Raw genomic sequence first — 16,903 nt, 5'->3', positions numbered from 1 at the left:
AAGACAAAGTTATGCTACAATATCACACAATCTCCAAATCTCAGTGGATTAAAATAACAAAGATCTATGTCTTCTTATGCCACATGCCCATTTTAGATTAGCAAGGGGGCTCTGCTCCTCAGAGTCACTCAGCAATCCAGCGTGATAAAGCAGCCAGTATTTCCAGAATCCCAGTCATTGTAGCAGAGGGCAAGAACACGACAGAGACCTCACATCAGCAATCAAAAGCTCTGGTCTGGAGATGACGCATTATTCCCACTTATAACTCATTCCGCAGAAGGAATCATATGGCCTCGCCTAACCACAAGGGAACCAAGAAGTGCAGCCCTACCATATGCCTTGTCGGTGTTGTGTAGTCGCCAAGTCCTGTCCATCTCTCCGTGACCCGATAGACTGTAGCTTGCTCCTGTCCATGGAACTTTCCAGGCAAGAATACTGGGGTGGGTTGCCATCTCCTTCTCTAGGGAATCTTCCTGACCCAGGGATTGAACCCATGTCTCACACATTGGCAGGCAGATTCTTTATCGCTGAGCCACCAAGGAAGTCCACCATAAGCCTAGGGGGAGGGAAAGAAGAAAATGAGGAAACAGCATTAATGATGGCCATGTCCAGCTGCATCTGCCTCCTGTGATCACTAGCATCAGTTCTCAGACCCTAAAGACCTGCAAGTTGCTCCACAGAAGATTGTGGTGATGTTCAAAGGAAGCCACAGTGCTTCTAGCAGAACACAGAAGAGAGAACCATCTTGCACCTCAGAGAAGGACTTCTAAGAACAACTGTATAATTTTAACTCTGCATCTTTTCTGCATCTGCAAGCTAATTTTTCTACCTAAGGACAAGCACTAATTTTGGAGGTGGAAAAAAATTAAGTGTGAATTATGTCTTGATAGAATCAGTTACAAATTATGGGCAGAACTAAACTGATCACTTTCTCCTTTGGTGTGATCAGTGTTACTCCAGAAGTCACTATTTTTACAGGGCTAGAAGGCAGTAGTCTATCATCTCCGAATTCTACAACTTCTTTTCTTTTCTATTAAATGGGGGAGGCAGGCTACATATCTCTAGGATCTCTTTTGTTCTGGAATGTTATGAATATAAATCAAGAAAAATTAATTTTCACTCTTGCTATTGCTAAAAATAATCCCATCTTCTTGGCCAGCACTTTATTCCTCCTGAGCGGATGATGCTGGAGTCCCTCAAATTAAGTCCTAGAACCTCTTTACTCACTTGGTTCCCTTCCTCTGGGTAAGTTTCTCCTGTCCTGTTTGTGTCTACAACCTCTATATTGATACCTCCAGAGGTTCAAGGGCATGCACTCAAATACATTTCCCAATATCTCCATCTTTGGCTTCCCAGACGGCTCAGTGGTAAAGAAACATCTGCCAATACAGGAGATACAGGACACGCAGGTTTGATCCCTGAGTCAGGAAGATCCACTGGAGGAAGAAATGGCAACCCACTCCTCTTGCCTAGAGAATTGCATGGATGGAGGAGACTGGCAGGCTACAATCCATGGGGTCATAAAGAGTCAGGCATGACTGAGCAGGAGCATGCATGCATTCCATCTCTCACAGTCATATCAAAATGCCCCAAAGTGATGGTCTCCCCCATCTTCAATCTAATGCTCTTCAGTGTCACCATTAGTAAGCTAGTTGCTTATGCTTAAGGCCTAGGAGTTATCCTGGAGACCTCCCTCTTCTTTCTCATCTAGTCTAATCCTTCCATCCAATCATTCTGATCCATTCTGCCTCTCAGTGGACTCAACCTTCTTCTCCCCCACCTCCACCGCACCACCTCAGGTTGAGCCACTGTCAGGAATTTCCTGAGAACAGGCAATCAGTCATCTCTGCTGCTGCTCTTAGTACTTCTGCTCTTACACGCCCCAATTCACACCGGACACAGAAGCTGAAATGCTATATTAAAGAATAAACAGGATCACACCACTTGCTTAAACTCTTGGTGGCATCCTCTTTAATTTAGGGTTGAGTCCCCAGTCCCACCAGACAGCTGCCAGCTGCCCCTTACACACACCTCCCTTTATATCTCCTGCCACCCTCCATTTTGCTCACAAGATCTAGCCTCACAATCCTCTCACAACTTGAAAAGTTATCCCTTCTTCTGCCTCATCACTTTTTCCATCGTTTTCACCCTGCCTTCCATGTTTTTCCTCCACATCTTTGCCTGGCCCATCCCCAGCTCCTCCTTCAGTCACCAACCTGATGATCATTTCCTCAGAAAGGCTTTCTCTGCCCTCATTCTGATCTATTAAAAATCCCTTTCAGGCTGCTCCTTCTTTTCCTTACACTATTTATCATTAATTTTAATTATGTTTATTTCCACTATTAGTCATTTGCTTTATAACAAACCCACATCTAGCATCACATTCAATGATGAAAGGCTGAAGGCATTTCCTCTAAAATCAAGAACAAGTATGTTCACTCTACTTCTATTTAACATAGTATTAGAAGTCCTAGTCTCAACAATCAGACAAGAAAAAGAAATAAAAAGCATCCAAATTGGAAGGGAAAAGGTAAATGGTCATTATTCACAGATGGCATGATAGTACATTTAAAAAACTCTAAAATCTTCAGAAAAAAACTATTAGAAATAATTAATTCATAGAATTGCAGGTTACAAAATTAATATGCAGGAATCTCTTGCTTTTCTATACATTAATAATGAAATACCGGAAAAAAGCAAGAAAACAATTGCTCAAGTGGGAGGGAACATGAATAAACCTGTGGTTGATTCAAGCTGTAGTTTGGTAGAAACCAACATAATACTCTGAAGCAATTATCCTTCAAGTAAACATAAGTAAATTTTAAAAAATTAAAAAATTTAAATAAAAAGACATTTAAAAATAATAAATAAATAAAATTGCATCAAAAAGAATAAAATATCTAAAGATAAACTAGCCAAGAAGGTGAAAGACCTATACCCTGAAAACTCTAAGACACTAATGAAGGAAAGTGAAGGTGATACAAAGAAATGGGACAATATCTCAAGTTCATTGACCGGAAGAATAAGTATTATTAAAATGCCCATACTACCCAAAGCAATCTACAGATTTAATTCAATCTTTATGAAAATACCCATGACATTTTTCATAGAACTAGAACAAATAATCCTAAAATTTATATGGAACCACAAAAGACCTTGAATAATCAAAGTCATCTCGAGAAAAACGAACACAGCTGTAGGTACCCCGCTCCCTGACTTCAGACTACGCTCCATAGCTCTAGTACCCAAACAGGATGGTATTAGCATAAAACAAACACATCCATAGCTCTAGTAACCAAACAGGATGGTGTTAGCATAAAACAAACACATAGACCAGCGAGCAGAATACAAAGGCCAGAAATAAGCCTGTGCACATTATGGTCAGAGCGTATTTTTCTTACTCAAATAAAAAGAGGTGTGTGCTTTTTAACTCAGCAAAAAAATATATTTCCACTGAAACTACCTAAAGCAGTGAAAACCAAGTAGTAATAATCACTCCAAGCATGTAGACCTTAGTATTCAGGTCCCTGCAGAAATATTTGAGATGATTCTAGACTGTCATACCAGAAAGCAAAGAAGTTAACCACGTGAAGTGAGGTGAAGTCACTCAGTCGTGTCCGACTCTTTGCGACTCCATGGACTGTAGCCTACCAGGCTTCTCAGTCCATGGGATTTTCCAGGCAAGAGTACTGGAGAGGGGTGCCATTTCCTTCTCCAGGGGATCTTCCCCACCCAGGGATCGAACCCAGGTCTCCCACATTGTAGGCAGACGCTTTACCCTCTGAGCCACCAGGGAAGCCCAAAGAAAGCAAAGAAGTTAACCAAAACTACAAAAAAAAAAAAAAAAAAGTCAAAGGACCCAGCAGCCAATTTGAAAGAATTGCCAAGGATGGGACAATTTAAGCATCAAAAAGTACAATGCCTTCAGTGAATTGAACTATATCAAAGAATTTAAAATCTGTGAGTCAATAGTGATTTAAAAACAACAAAAAAAAGGCCACAATGTTCACATTGGAGATTGCTAGAAAACCAAAGAATTTTCTGGAAAACTAGTAAATAACTGGAAAGAATCAATCATTTATTTGGACATTCCTGGATAAACTATATTTTAGGAAATCCAACTGATGATTAAAAGTTCTTATTTATAAAATAATTACAGCTGATAAATGCAGAGAGAATTACTGTTACAGAGAATCCCCACTTTGCAACCCTAATAAAATAATGAGTCTGGAAAGTCATCAATAGCTGCCAAATCCATTGGGTGCAAGGTTGGTGAGAAACTTCTTAGTGGGTGGATCAGGCTGATATCACCTGAATTCACTGATGAATCTTCACATCCTGTAAGGGAAAAAAAAGATGCCAGCTTTCCAGTGCTCCTGATGAAATGCAATAGGAAAGACACAAACTGGGAAATAGTTTTAGAAAAAATCCAAATCTGATAAGCCTCTAGATCTAATTACTAATTTAAACAAGACAAGACAAAGGAGCAGCACCACAGAGTAAAGTCAACTAATGCAGAATGTGGAAAATTCTACAGGACAAATGACCCAAGTCTTCAACAAATAAGTAACAAGGGAAAAAAGGAGAGGGAACTTTTGGTTGGGAGAGAAGTATATATATATATATATGGTCCACTTTAATTCATTTTTTAACTGAAAAAGAATCAGGGAAATTTAACCATAGACTGGCTACAAGATGATATTAGTGGATTATTTTTTGTATTTTTAGTGTGATAAAGGTAAAATTGGCATGTTTTTATTAATAACCCATTTCTCTTAGAACTATACAGTTAAGCATTTATTAATGAAATAATGTAATATCTGGGTTTTCTTTTAAATGATTCATTGGAAGGGGACAGTTAAAGCAAGGATGGAATGGATGGGGTATAAGTGAAACAAGAAAAATTATAGCTTAGTACTTAACCTTAGTTTCTCTAATCTGAATAGCTACTCTCTACAGATACCAATAACTTGGTTCTTAATTCTATCAGAGAATACGACTTACAAATGATTCTGTGACAATAATTTTAGTTATAAGTCTAAGACTACTTAAGATACTTCCTAAATATTGTTCATGAGACCCTCACCCTAAGCACAATGGATTGGCAAAAATAATAGCCACCTCCAATCCTAAGTCTCTCGTTGGGGAAGCAACTCAACTGTAGCCTCAATCACTATGTTGCCCTCCCCCCATCCTCGACCAGGCGCTTCAGTTTGCACAGGCTTGGTCGTACAGAAGCCCAATCACCTGACCACCCAGCTACAGGCTGTAGAGGCTTCTCTTCTGCTAAGACCTAAGGACTCAAAACAATGTTTTCTGTTCATTTCCTTAGTATCTCATGGTCTTTACCTATCAACTTATATTGGAGATTCCACATTGACTCCTTCCCCTGCTTCTTTCTGCTAAACCTCCTCCCCTTTGCTTTTAGAACTTTCGGCCATTTGCTTCTCCTGAAAGTCTCCTGTGGTGATGAAAAGGTTGAGACAGTCTCTCTGTCTCATCAGTACAGGGGAAAATGCGGACTTCCCTCTCACTTCCAACAATGAATGTGTCATTGCCTCTAAACCTTAGCCAATCTGAAATCATTTCAAGAAGAGACAATGGGCCTCTAAGATTAGATATACGTAACAAGGCCAAAGATGCATCATGCATTATCTATTCAGCCCAAAGAAGCTGTGGGTGTTTAAAGGCAGTGGGCAATCAGTGGTTAAGACGCTACTGGCCAGCATCTGTCTTTTTCATGGTGACCTGTCAGCCTGCTGAGGAACACAAGATGGTGTCACAGAGCACGCCTGAGTTTTGGAATCAGACAGATGTTGGTTTGAAATGTAAATCAGCCTCTGCCTAAATATTTTTATCTGGACACTAACTATTGCCTTCTGGGCCTCTGGCTCCTCCTTTGCTCCAGGAGTTCAGTAACCCTGCACCCCTTGATTGCTGTGAAGCCTCATACGCCAGCCCTGAGCACAAGCTCACATGTGGGAGCCCTGATGCGGTTCCTTGTGAACTCTAAAAGGGTTACTTTGGCAGCTAAAGTTGATTTCTCTGGAACGTCATGTCCATTCTCAAAGCAAATAGTTTACTCATCGTCTCATCTCATTCCAGAAGCCTTCATTTATCTTTTGGGGTTTCTGGCATAGTTCTCCAGCCCTGGAAGTCTTTGGCCCCGGGCCCCTTCCGAGTTCAGGCTCTTGCATCCAGCAGACCACAGGGCAGCGTCATCCCACTCACTTATCTGGATAAGGCGCCGTGGGAGGGAAAACTCTGGCGAGGACGATCACATCTGTCACACTGGTTCAGAACGACGGAGGACGGATAGAAGGTTCTGCAGTTCTCTACTCATCGGAAAATGATGAATGATTTCCTGCCAAGGCCAAACAAGTTGGTAATTAATGACCCAGTAATGGCACCCACCGTCCGCTGGCTGCCTCATTTGTCTTCCCTGTGTGGACAGATGAAGGGCTGTAAAAGCGTCTGGTACTCTTGTTCATTGCATGGGTTTCTCATTCTCTGTTGCTTTAAGGCTGGTATCTTGGAGTAGGTGCCAGTGGCGAAGGGCTGATGTGCTTCACAGGAGTTCCCAGGGAGTCTGAGGCAGAAGGAGGAAGGAGGTAGACAAGGAAAGTACAAGGTCCTTCACATTCCTTATCCCATTAAATCCTCAGGAGGGAGATGAGGTGGGAAGAATTACTCCCATTTGTAGATGCTCAAAGACGGTAAATAATGCATTCAAGACCACATAGCTAGGAAATGGTTCATCTGAGATCACAACCCAGTCAGCTTGATTTTAAAATCATTTCTAATCACTGTACCACATTCTCCCAAACAAAGCCAGTATCTTCTGAATCCAAACATTATATTGTTTGGAGATTCAGACATGTATGAGACAATTATGGATATATGCATGCGTGCTCAGTCACTTCAGTCATGTCTGACTCTGTAACCCCATGGACTGTAGCCCACCAGACTCCTCTATGCATGGAATTCTCTAGGCAAGAAGGCTGGAGTGGGTTGCCATTCCCTCTGCCAGAGGTTCTACCCAACCCAGGGATCGAACCTAAGTCTCCTGCAATCCCTACAGTGCAGGCAGATTCTTTGCCACTGAGCCACGAGGGAAGCCTTTATGGGTATACACTAAGAATAAAATTCAGGATTTGAAAGAAAGGAGGGATTAAGAGCTGGGAAGAATACAAAGGCAGCCTTTCAGGTTATGTGGTAAGTTCACAGGTGTTCATTTTTGTATTAGGCTTCTTTACTGATATATGGTATATAAAATATGTATCAAATAATATGTAGAAGAAAAAACTCTAATGTCTTTTTCAAAACCTAAGTAGATACTCTCATGGGCAACAGTTTTCATCAAAAATAAGGTAAAAATAAATTCATTAGTCAGAATTAATGCACAGAATATTATACTGTTCTATCAGAGATTAGAAATAACAATCAATACAGGCATACATCAGAGATTTTGCAGGTTCCATTCCAGACCACAGAATAAAGCAAATATCACAATAAAGTCACACAAACTTTTTAGTTTCTCGGTGCATATAAAAGTTATATTTACCCTATACTGTAGTCTATTAAGTAGACAATAACATGCCTAAAACTGTACATACCTTAATTTAAGATAGTTTATTGCTAAAAAAACGTTGACCATCTGAACCTTCAGCAAATTGTAGTCTTTTTGCTGGTGGAGGGTCTTGCCTAGATGTTGATAGATGCTGACTCATCAGAGTGGTGGGTGCTAAAGGTTAGAGTGACTTTCAAAATTTATTAGAATAAGACAAAAATGAAATTTCCACATTAATTGACTCTTCCTTTCATGAACAATTTCTCTGTGGCATGCAATGGTTTGGCAACATTTACCCACAATAGAAATTCTTTCCAAGTTGAAGTCAGTCCTCTCAAACTCTGCTATTATTTTACCAAGTTTATGTAATATTCTAAGTCTTTTGTTATCATTTCAACAATCTTCACAGCTTCTTCACCAGGAGTACATTCCATCTCCGGAAGCCACTTTCTTTCCTCATCCATAAGAAGCAACTCCTCATTTGTTATAGTTGTATCATGAGATTGCACAATTTCAATCACATCTTCAGGTTCCACTGTTAATTCTAGATCTCTTGCTGTTTCCACCACTTCTGTAGCTACTTCCTCCCCTGAAGTCTTGAACCCCTCGTAGTCATTCATGAAGGTTGGAATCAACTTCTTTCAAACTCTTGTTCATGTTGACATTTTTTACCTCTTCCCATAAATCACAAATTTTTTTCTGCACTGTGGCATGGGGAAATCTTAGTTCCCTGACTGGGGATAGAACTCGGGAACCCCTGCATTGGGAACACAGAGTCTTAACCACTGCAACACCAGGGAAGTCCAAAAATGTTCTTAAAGACATGCACTTTGATGTGACTTCCTTCTTTAAACCTCATGAACCAGCCGCTGCTAGCTTCAAACTTCTCTTCTTCAGCTTATTCACCTCTCTCAGCCTTCACAGAATTAAAGAGAATTATGACTCATGGAGATGAAAATGAAAGTGACTAAGAAAACCAAAGAAAGAAATAAAGTGAAGTCGCTCAGTCGTGTCCGACTCTTTGCGACCCCATGGGCTGTAGCCCACCAGGCTCCTCCGTCCACGGGATTCTCCAGGCAAGAATACTGGAGTGGGTTGCCATTTCCTTCTCCAGGGGATCTTCCCGACTCAGGGATCGAACCCAGGTCTTCCGCATTGCAGGCAGATGCTTTAACCTCTGAGCCACCAAGAAAACCAAAGCATCCATCAATTACAATGAAGCCCTTTGGGAGTGTGCAGGATAGTAGACAAGTCGGTTGCGTAGGAAAGGCAGGCTGGAACCATGCTGCCCTTCTCTGCCTTGGTGTGGTGGCCTCCCCAGGTTCCCTGAGGGGTGAGCCAGGGTGTGGTCAGCAAGGCTGGTGCTGCAGGAGCACAGGCCAGCAGGGGACTGAGCAGGCTCTGTGCATACTCCCTCCCTCCCACTGATTCCTCAAGAAAGCACACATGTGTAGAAAAGAGAGCACGAGGTCCTTGCTCTGAATTAAGCTTTTACTTAAGGCAATGTTGTGGCTGGTTTGATCTTCTATCCAGAACACTAAAACTTTCTTCAGATCAGTAATAAGGCTGTTTCACTTTCTTATCATTCATGTGTTCATTGGAGTTCATTTCCTTCACGAACTTTTCCTTTGCATTTACAACTTGGCTGACTGTCACAGGAGGCCTAGTTTTGGGTCTGTCTTGGCTTTGGACATGCTTTCCTCACTAAGCTGAATCATTTCTAGCTTTTTATTTAAAATGAGAGACATGTGACTCTTCCTTTCACTCAAACACAGAGTCATTGTAGTGTTGTTAACTGGCCTAAATTCAAGGTCCATGTGTCTCCGGGAATAGGAAGGCCAGAGGCAAGGAAGAGAGACAGGGAGACACGTGTCAGTAGAGCAGTCAGAACACGCACAACATGTATCAAGTAAGTGGACTGTCTTACATGGGTGTGGTCCTGGAGTTCCAAAACAATTGCAATGATGACATCAAAGATCACTGATCACCAAAACAAATACAATAATAATGAAAACATTTGAAATATTGCAAGAATTACCAAAACGTGACACAGAGACACAAAGTGAGAAAATGCTGTTCAAATCTGCTCAACACAGGGTTGCCACAAAATTTCAATTTGTTTTAAAAAAAAATCTGTAAAGCCCAATAAAGTGAAGTGTAATAAAAGAGGTATGTCTGTCTAAAATTCCTGTTTGCATAATACAAAATGATAAGGAGGCCAGGCTAAGGCATATAGAAATGACTTATCATGCTAGAGACTTTATTAGAATCATCTGCCTATGGTTTATTTTGCAAGGATTTTCTCTAGTCCAGGGAGAGGATGCTCAGAAGACCAGAATCCCAAGCCCACTGCCAGGGCTGCACTTTTCAGTCCTGCCTGTAGTTCAGGGCCTGACTGCCACCAGCCTCGTCAGTGCTGCTGCCTGCCCACCTGTAAGCTCCAGAGGAAATCCACCCTTGTCACCCAGGGGTCAACAGCCACGGGACCTGAGGAGGACACTCGGGTGAGGAGGAGTCTTATTCCTTCTGCTTCTGGACTCCTTTCACAAAGGAAAGGTAAGTCCCCTCAGGATAGACCCTTTCCAAAGGTAAATGCAGCCAACACTATTCACAGGCACAGGGAACACTCCTCTTTTGCAAATACAAACGAGCCGTAAGTCCACTCCAGTGGCCCTGCAGGAAAGGTAAGTCCTTGAAGGCAGGCCCTGCTCACGGAGCCCAGCCTGGAGCAGTGCTCACAGGACAGGTACAAAGAGACACCAGGAAGTGAGGTTTGCCTTCACCACCTCTGCGTCTTCTGCCTTGAGGATTCCAGGGCCCACTCTCCAAGGTCTGGGTCCTATAGACCATGCCCACCTTCTGGATTCCTACCACACCCTTCCCCATCCTCTACCACCAGTGTCTCCCACGTCAGATCATTTCTTCCTCTAATAGAATAAGCACTATCTCAGGAGTTAGGTGGGAAAGTGTCCATAGCTAATAGGTAACTGGTGGCAACGAATGCACAGGACTGGGCATCCACTGTAAAGAAAACAAACTTGTAGGCACATTTTAATCGAGCAAACTTTCACTGATACTTACATTGTTGTAGAGAAATGCATTTCAACTGGTTTAAATCCAACACCATGAAGGCAGAAATTATGGCACCAAATGTTCTCTCTTCGATTATACTAAGATTAACTTATATCCCTACGTAATCTACAGTTACCACTTTTCCAGGCTTTGCTGCAGTGTGTCAGATTGTACAGTTTTCAACATTGGATATAATTCTTAAATTGATGAGAAGGAAAAAACAGACTTTGAGCCAACAAATGTTATCATATCCACTAAATACTGTATAAAAACAAAATCTACTCTGAACACTGATCCTCAAAACCAGGACACCAAAACATTAGGTGCTGTGCTAATTACAGAATCAAGTACTGATCACATTGATTGAAAGCTTCTTAAATGAAGGTTTCAATCAACAATATGCTTTAAGTCAAAACAATATTCCAACCACTTGATTTCAAGCAAAGTAGATTTTATGTTTAGAGACACCAATGAAATGTGGTTCATTTATAAATACAGAAGAAACCAGACATCACTGCATCAACACAAAAATAAAAAAATACAAGAAGAAATACAAAATTTGGTCAACTTTGCTGTTCTCTTGGCTGCTTAAATCCCACAGTATTTGCCAATATAGCTAAAAGATGCTAACTCTTGAAAGCCTGTGTTTCCAGGCATTTCCTGTCGACTATACAGGAACACTGTACACTGTGCTTTATGAACAGCGCTCTCCCTTCCTGTGCAGCTATTCACTCGATCCTGTGAAGCCACAGTGAAGGGAGCACACAATGAGGGGAACAGGTGAATGTGGATGTCACCACACGCACCACAAAATTATAGGATTTTAAGTCGCAAGATGAAAAAGACACTGATTCTGCTTTAAAACAAGGTTTACAGGAAATTACCACTGGAATTTCATGGAAATGGCTACTAATGTAAAAGTCAAAGTGAATGACCCAAGCCAGCTTGATGTACTGAATCCAGTACAACCTTCACACTCAATCTCCCTGATAATAAGCTCAGTGATAATAAATCCTTGCACACCACTATTTTATACATTAGTAAAGGCCTAGTCCAGGAAAAGGAAGTGAACTGAACTGAACCTCATTTACCGGAAACACAAGACATCATATGATCTCTGCACAGTCCTGTCTGTTCACCCACTTCTCAATCTATAATACTCAGTGGGCCATCCTGAAAATCAACAAAGTAAGTTGATTTTGTCACTATCTTTCAAAGGAGCCCATGCCAATTAAAAGGAAGCCAAATTCTCTAAACCTTAAATGAATATTAAGTCCAAGATCTACCCCAGGCTCCCCTATGGGGGATAAGATTAGTATAAACCCACAGTGTGACAGTGTATTGCTCTATTTGATGGGGGGAGGGGAGACACACAGGTAAGAAAAGTCAATTAAAGGACTAGGAATGCAGGGGGCAATAATGTTAAAATAGTAATACAAAAAAGGAATAACCACAATCATTTTCTTAGGAGAACTTGATTCATGGAAGGAAAGCTAACTGCTATAGCAAAAAAAAAAAAAAAAAGTATGAAGTAGAAATTGGTTTCAATAATATTAGTAAAGAATATATTCCAGAAAGTAGCAGTAAGCAGAATGTAAAATTCTGACAGCAATTGAATAGACCAGTCCCAGATGGTTAGGTTGAGGCCAATACCTAATGTGGGCAAAGCTTGGTCTATGGGGATGACTCCTGGAGAAATATTACACTGTGCATAAGCCAAACTGAACTGTTTTCATATCTATTATAAAGTTTCATAAAGTGCTGTTTCTACAAGCACTTCAGTTTCACAGCAAGAGTGGTATAGGATATCTAAACACACAAGAGGACATTCATGCTAGATATCTAACTCCCAGTATAATGATACATACAACCTAAAATGATTAGACTGTCATCACATCTAGGGCTTTCTGCATCTTGAGGTGGTGGTTGTGGAAAGCATGGACCTCAGTATCAATATATAGAAAGGAGCCATCATTTCCTTCTATATGTGTTTTGTATTTTTTCTTCATTTTTCTAAATCAGTTCTTCTGTTACTATCATTTCTTAGCCAAATTGGTAAAAATAAAATTGTAATCACTAAATATAGAACCCCTCTGTCAATCAAGGCATTTAAACTTCAACCTTCTGGGGCAAGGAAAGCAGTGTGGGACATTTAAAACTCTGATTTACAAACAAGGTGGTCAAAAATGTTCCTGGCTTAAACACTCACAACTTTCCTAAACAGGTCATTATAACAGTTCTAGCTAAAGTTTGTGTCAAAGCTACTATGAGAAAATTCTGGTTATGGGAATGGCGTGAACAGTCCAATAAGTTCCCTATGACTTCATGCCACTCACTGAATCCCCACAAGGACTGAACAGTGTGATACCAGTGACAGGACCTAGCACAAACTCCGCTTCCATGAATGGTATCTTTGCACCATCTTTTGCATGAAATTGGTCCCTAACTTCTGCATCAAGCTCACTCATCAGTATTTCCTGGATTTGATCCAGCTGACTGATTACCCAAGTCTCTGGGAAATCCAGAGTATACCAGTATGAACTCTCAGAATTCATCCATCCTATACAATACACTGCTGCATTTGGGGAAATTACATTAAGAAACTATTTCTTCCTGTAAATTCCAGGGTGGGTTCCTTTGATGAGATGGCTTCATTAAATTCTTTGGAGAATAAAAGAAATTTGAACTGAGTCAAAATCACTATAATTCTGTGCAAGGTTCAACAGGGAAACCAATGCTTTCAGCAGAAGGTGGTACCACACATCTTTGTCTCTTGGAGACAAACATGCCGTTCTTACTGAATATGTAACTTTCAGTTTTTGCCACACTCATGACTAACCACAAACATCTTTCAAAAATATATCCCACTGGAATCATGGGGTGATTTGAAGATTCATCAGATCCTTGGTTTGTGACAGGTTGTTGCTGGGAGAACCAAAAGTCCAGCAGCTTCTTGGATCCTTTAAAAAAAAATGTGCAACTTCCATCACCATAAGACTAGCAAACAACCGAAAGCAACAGAAAATCAACTAAATCCTTTCTCTCCTTGCTGTGAGTGCCACTAATTACTTCAACTGTGTTACCAAAATTCAGTCTCCTTTTATTGCTTTAATTTTATATTGACTCTTTTTTAAGGAAAGAATTAATAATATTTACCTGGACTTTCTTTTTTTCTTTTGAGGGCAGAGAGAGACGAAAGATCACGAGTTTGTTGGAAAGAGAGGCAGACACAGTTCCGTGTCTCAGCGTCCCCTGATTGCCATCTGAGGGGGAGAGCTGGCAGCTAGCAAGTGACCCGCGTGTGATGGGGGTGGGGCGGGTGCAGCCCTAAGTGATGACCCTGAGTGCCAGACACTTATCGCGAGACACTTAGCACAGCAGCTAGGGGTTCTGCTCTGCCAGTAGTCAGGCTCGCAGTGGTTCCCCCAGCAGAGGGTGTGGTGAGAGGTGGATTGCAATTTCTCCCAGGGCCCTTCAGGCCCTGGGGCCGTGGGGCTGCCAGATGACCTGGGGGCTGGGTCAGGCCAAGGGCTGTGTCCTGCAGAGCTGAACACAGAGATGGCTGTGTCTCTGCCACATCTGCCCACTGGCCAGGCCCAGGACTTGATGCAGCAGGGAGCATCCCCCCACCATCCCCACTTCTGTGACCTAACGGCAAGGGCAGTCTCCATGGGTTGCCATCCATGAAGGTCTCAGCAACTGGACTATATGGATACTGCCATTAAAATAACAGCTTCAAACAGTGTCAGTCTCTCTGTTCAAGTTTCAAAAACTGGTCCAGCTTAGGTCAGCAGGCTACCCCTAGGAGGTGACCAGAGGTCAGGGTTAAGTTGCAAGGACACTGCACCTCATTCCTTCAGGTCGTCCTCTGTGGCCGGGGCCATTCTCCAAAAAAGGCAATTGTTGTGAGCTAGGAATTCACTTGATTGGTATTTGCTACAACATGTGCTTCTATTGGTACAAGTGATTATCTCCAGTTGAAATGAAAAACCTAAGGGCCGCTGGGTCCTGGGTGCCTGGCTCCCTCAGTTATGACAGCTGGGTAGGGTCTGTGGGATCTAGCCCTGCTGCTGCTGCTGCTAAGTCGCTTCAGTCGTGTCCGACTCTGTGCGACCCCATAGACGGCAGCCCACCAGGCTCTGCTGTCCCTGGGATTCTCCAGGCAAGAACACTGGAGTGGGTTGCCATTTCCTTCTCCAATGCATGAAAGTGAAAACTGAAAGTGAAGTCGCTCAGTCGTGTCTGACTCTTCACGACCCCATGGACTGCAGCCTACCAGGCTCCTCCATCCATGGGATTTTCTAGGCAAGAGTACTGGAGTGGGGTGCCATTGCCTTCTCTGCTAGCCCTGCAGGCACCCCATCTAAGATCTGACTCTTCGGCCGGACTTAGCACTGGTGGGAGGACCCAGACTGGGTGGTGGACCAATCCTCTCAGGCAGGCTAACTGTTCTGCACGGGCACCTCCCTCCCTTAGTCAAGGCCTGGACCTCAGAGGGTGAAAGCCAAGCCTTGGGACTTGGCCTTTCTTACCAGAACTGAGAATAATATTTGTTTTGGTGAGGTTTACAGGAATATCATGACCTGACCTCAAAAAACAGAGGGTCTGACACCAAGAAGTTTGCAACAGCTAACCACATCTCTTCCTCGCCTTCTTATAAAAGGGCTTTGCTGCATGAGCCACCCATTTCCTTGCGTGGCCCTGCAGTAAAATTTTCTCTGCTCCAAACTCTGACATTTTGGTATTATTTGGTCTCGCTGGGTGTTGGGCACACAGACTCGAGTTCAATAACACATCTAAGGTCACACAAAGATTTTGCACTGGACCTCATTCCCAGTTCAGCCTCCCTCACCACCAGAGCATAAAGAGTCCTATTCCTAAACACAATACCCTTTCAAATACCAACATTATACAGCTGAACGTGACCTTGCTATACCTTGTTCAAACTCGCCCCTGCACAGCAGTGGAAAGCAGCACAGTCCCTGCTCCTGTCTGACCGTGGCGCTGCACAGTCAGCTGGTCGGGAGTCCTTACCTGTGCGGAGTAGACCTCCTTTGACTTTCTACCCCATGTCTCATCCATAGTCATTCCCTCTCCTTTTTATTCCCCAAATGAGCACCTCCAAAATAAAGGAGGGGGTCGGGGCACAGTGCTGTATGTGTCGAGAGGGATGAGGGAATGATGGAGAGTAAGTGGTGTGAGGAGGGAAAATCAGGCAGACAGCAGAGGTTGCCTGTCCTTCCCCTGGGTGAAGGACAGGCTGTGGTGGCACACTCTGGGGGCTGGGCTGTGCCCTGAAGCAGAAGGAAACGGCGCAGGAATCTCCCTATGCCTTCGTTTTGCTCCCTGTGTCCTAAGCTCCTCTGTGTCTGCATCCCCAAACTCAACAGTCCCTAGCACATAGGCTCTCCATGACAGGCTGTGTTTGGCCTTTCATGGGAACTATAGGATGTGCCGCGATGCCTCCCCAGTCAGAGCAATGACAAGGCCTGTCTCAGGAGCATGAGGTGCTGCTGTGAAACACGCAGTCCTCTTGACACGACGTTACAGAAGGATCTGAGGGCTGAGTAGGTCTGTGACTCCTTTACAAGTCCTCAACCTAGTTTACAACTTCATTCTCTCCAATATTTCCATCAAGTAATCAAGTAATAACAGATGAATCCAAAGAGACGGTGAGTCACTGTGTCCACTGAATGCTAGGCTGTCTGGAGCGCCAGAGGCCCCCGGGCACACTCCGGGCTCCAGTAGTGCCAGAGGGAAATCTTGATCCACTGTTTTTAAATCAATAACCTAGATTTTTTAAAAATAGTTCAAAATAGACAGAAAAAAGCCTTGCATAATCATTTTGTAGCAGTATCTCTGTCAAACCAGTGAGCAATGATAGCTTCCCAGAGCTCTTATCTTATCTGCCCAAAATTACTCTTATCTATTCCAAATTAAAGGAAGTTTCCACTTCAGCAAGTTGGAGCAATTCAGAGAAGTAATAATCTGACCTTAGGCAAAGAAAATTAGAAGTTGACCTTTCTCCATTTCTTCTTTTAACCAAGGCTCTCTCCCCTTTGGATTTTATAAGGGCCACGGACCACTGCAGAGGTCCCAAGCCAATTTCCACTTGTTTATGGGACAGAGAAAACATCAAGCACATGATGGAGAAAATCTCAAATGTCCTTTACTTCTGTTCAAGCACAATGAAGCCCCTTCAAGGTCCACACACTGAGCCAAAACTAGAGGCTGGGGATGGGGAGGAGGGAGTCAGAGACG

General features: G+C 42.7%; 1 long non-coding RNA gene and 1 pseudogene across 2 annotated transcripts in view; both read right to left on the bottom strand.

The window, feature by feature from the left end:
• The window catches only part of LOC147342698 (uncharacterized), a 153,335-nt gene that overhangs the window by 31,116 nt on the left and 105,316 nt on the right, over positions 1–16,903 (bottom strand). For both annotated transcript variants that reach the window (XR_015157084.1, XR_015157085.1), the window contains exon 7: positions 332–556. This is a non-coding gene — a long non-coding RNA (uncharacterized LOC147342698). The remainder of the gene's footprint in view (positions 1–331; positions 557–16,903) is intronic.
• LOC147342699 (S-adenosylmethionine decarboxylase proenzyme 2 pseudogene) lies at positions 12,622–13,444 on the bottom strand (annotated as a pseudogene).

Source organism: Bos grunniens, chromosome 28 (assembly GCF_055505025.1).
Source record: "Bos grunniens cultivar Pamir isolate PY7600 chromosome 28, Bosgru_T2T1.0, whole genome shotgun sequence".
Lineage (NCBI taxonomy): Eukaryota > Metazoa > Chordata > Mammalia > Artiodactyla > Bovidae > Bos > Bos grunniens.
The sequence above is the reverse complement of the archived record's forward strand: the minus strand, read 5'-3'. Positions and strand labels throughout refer to the sequence as shown.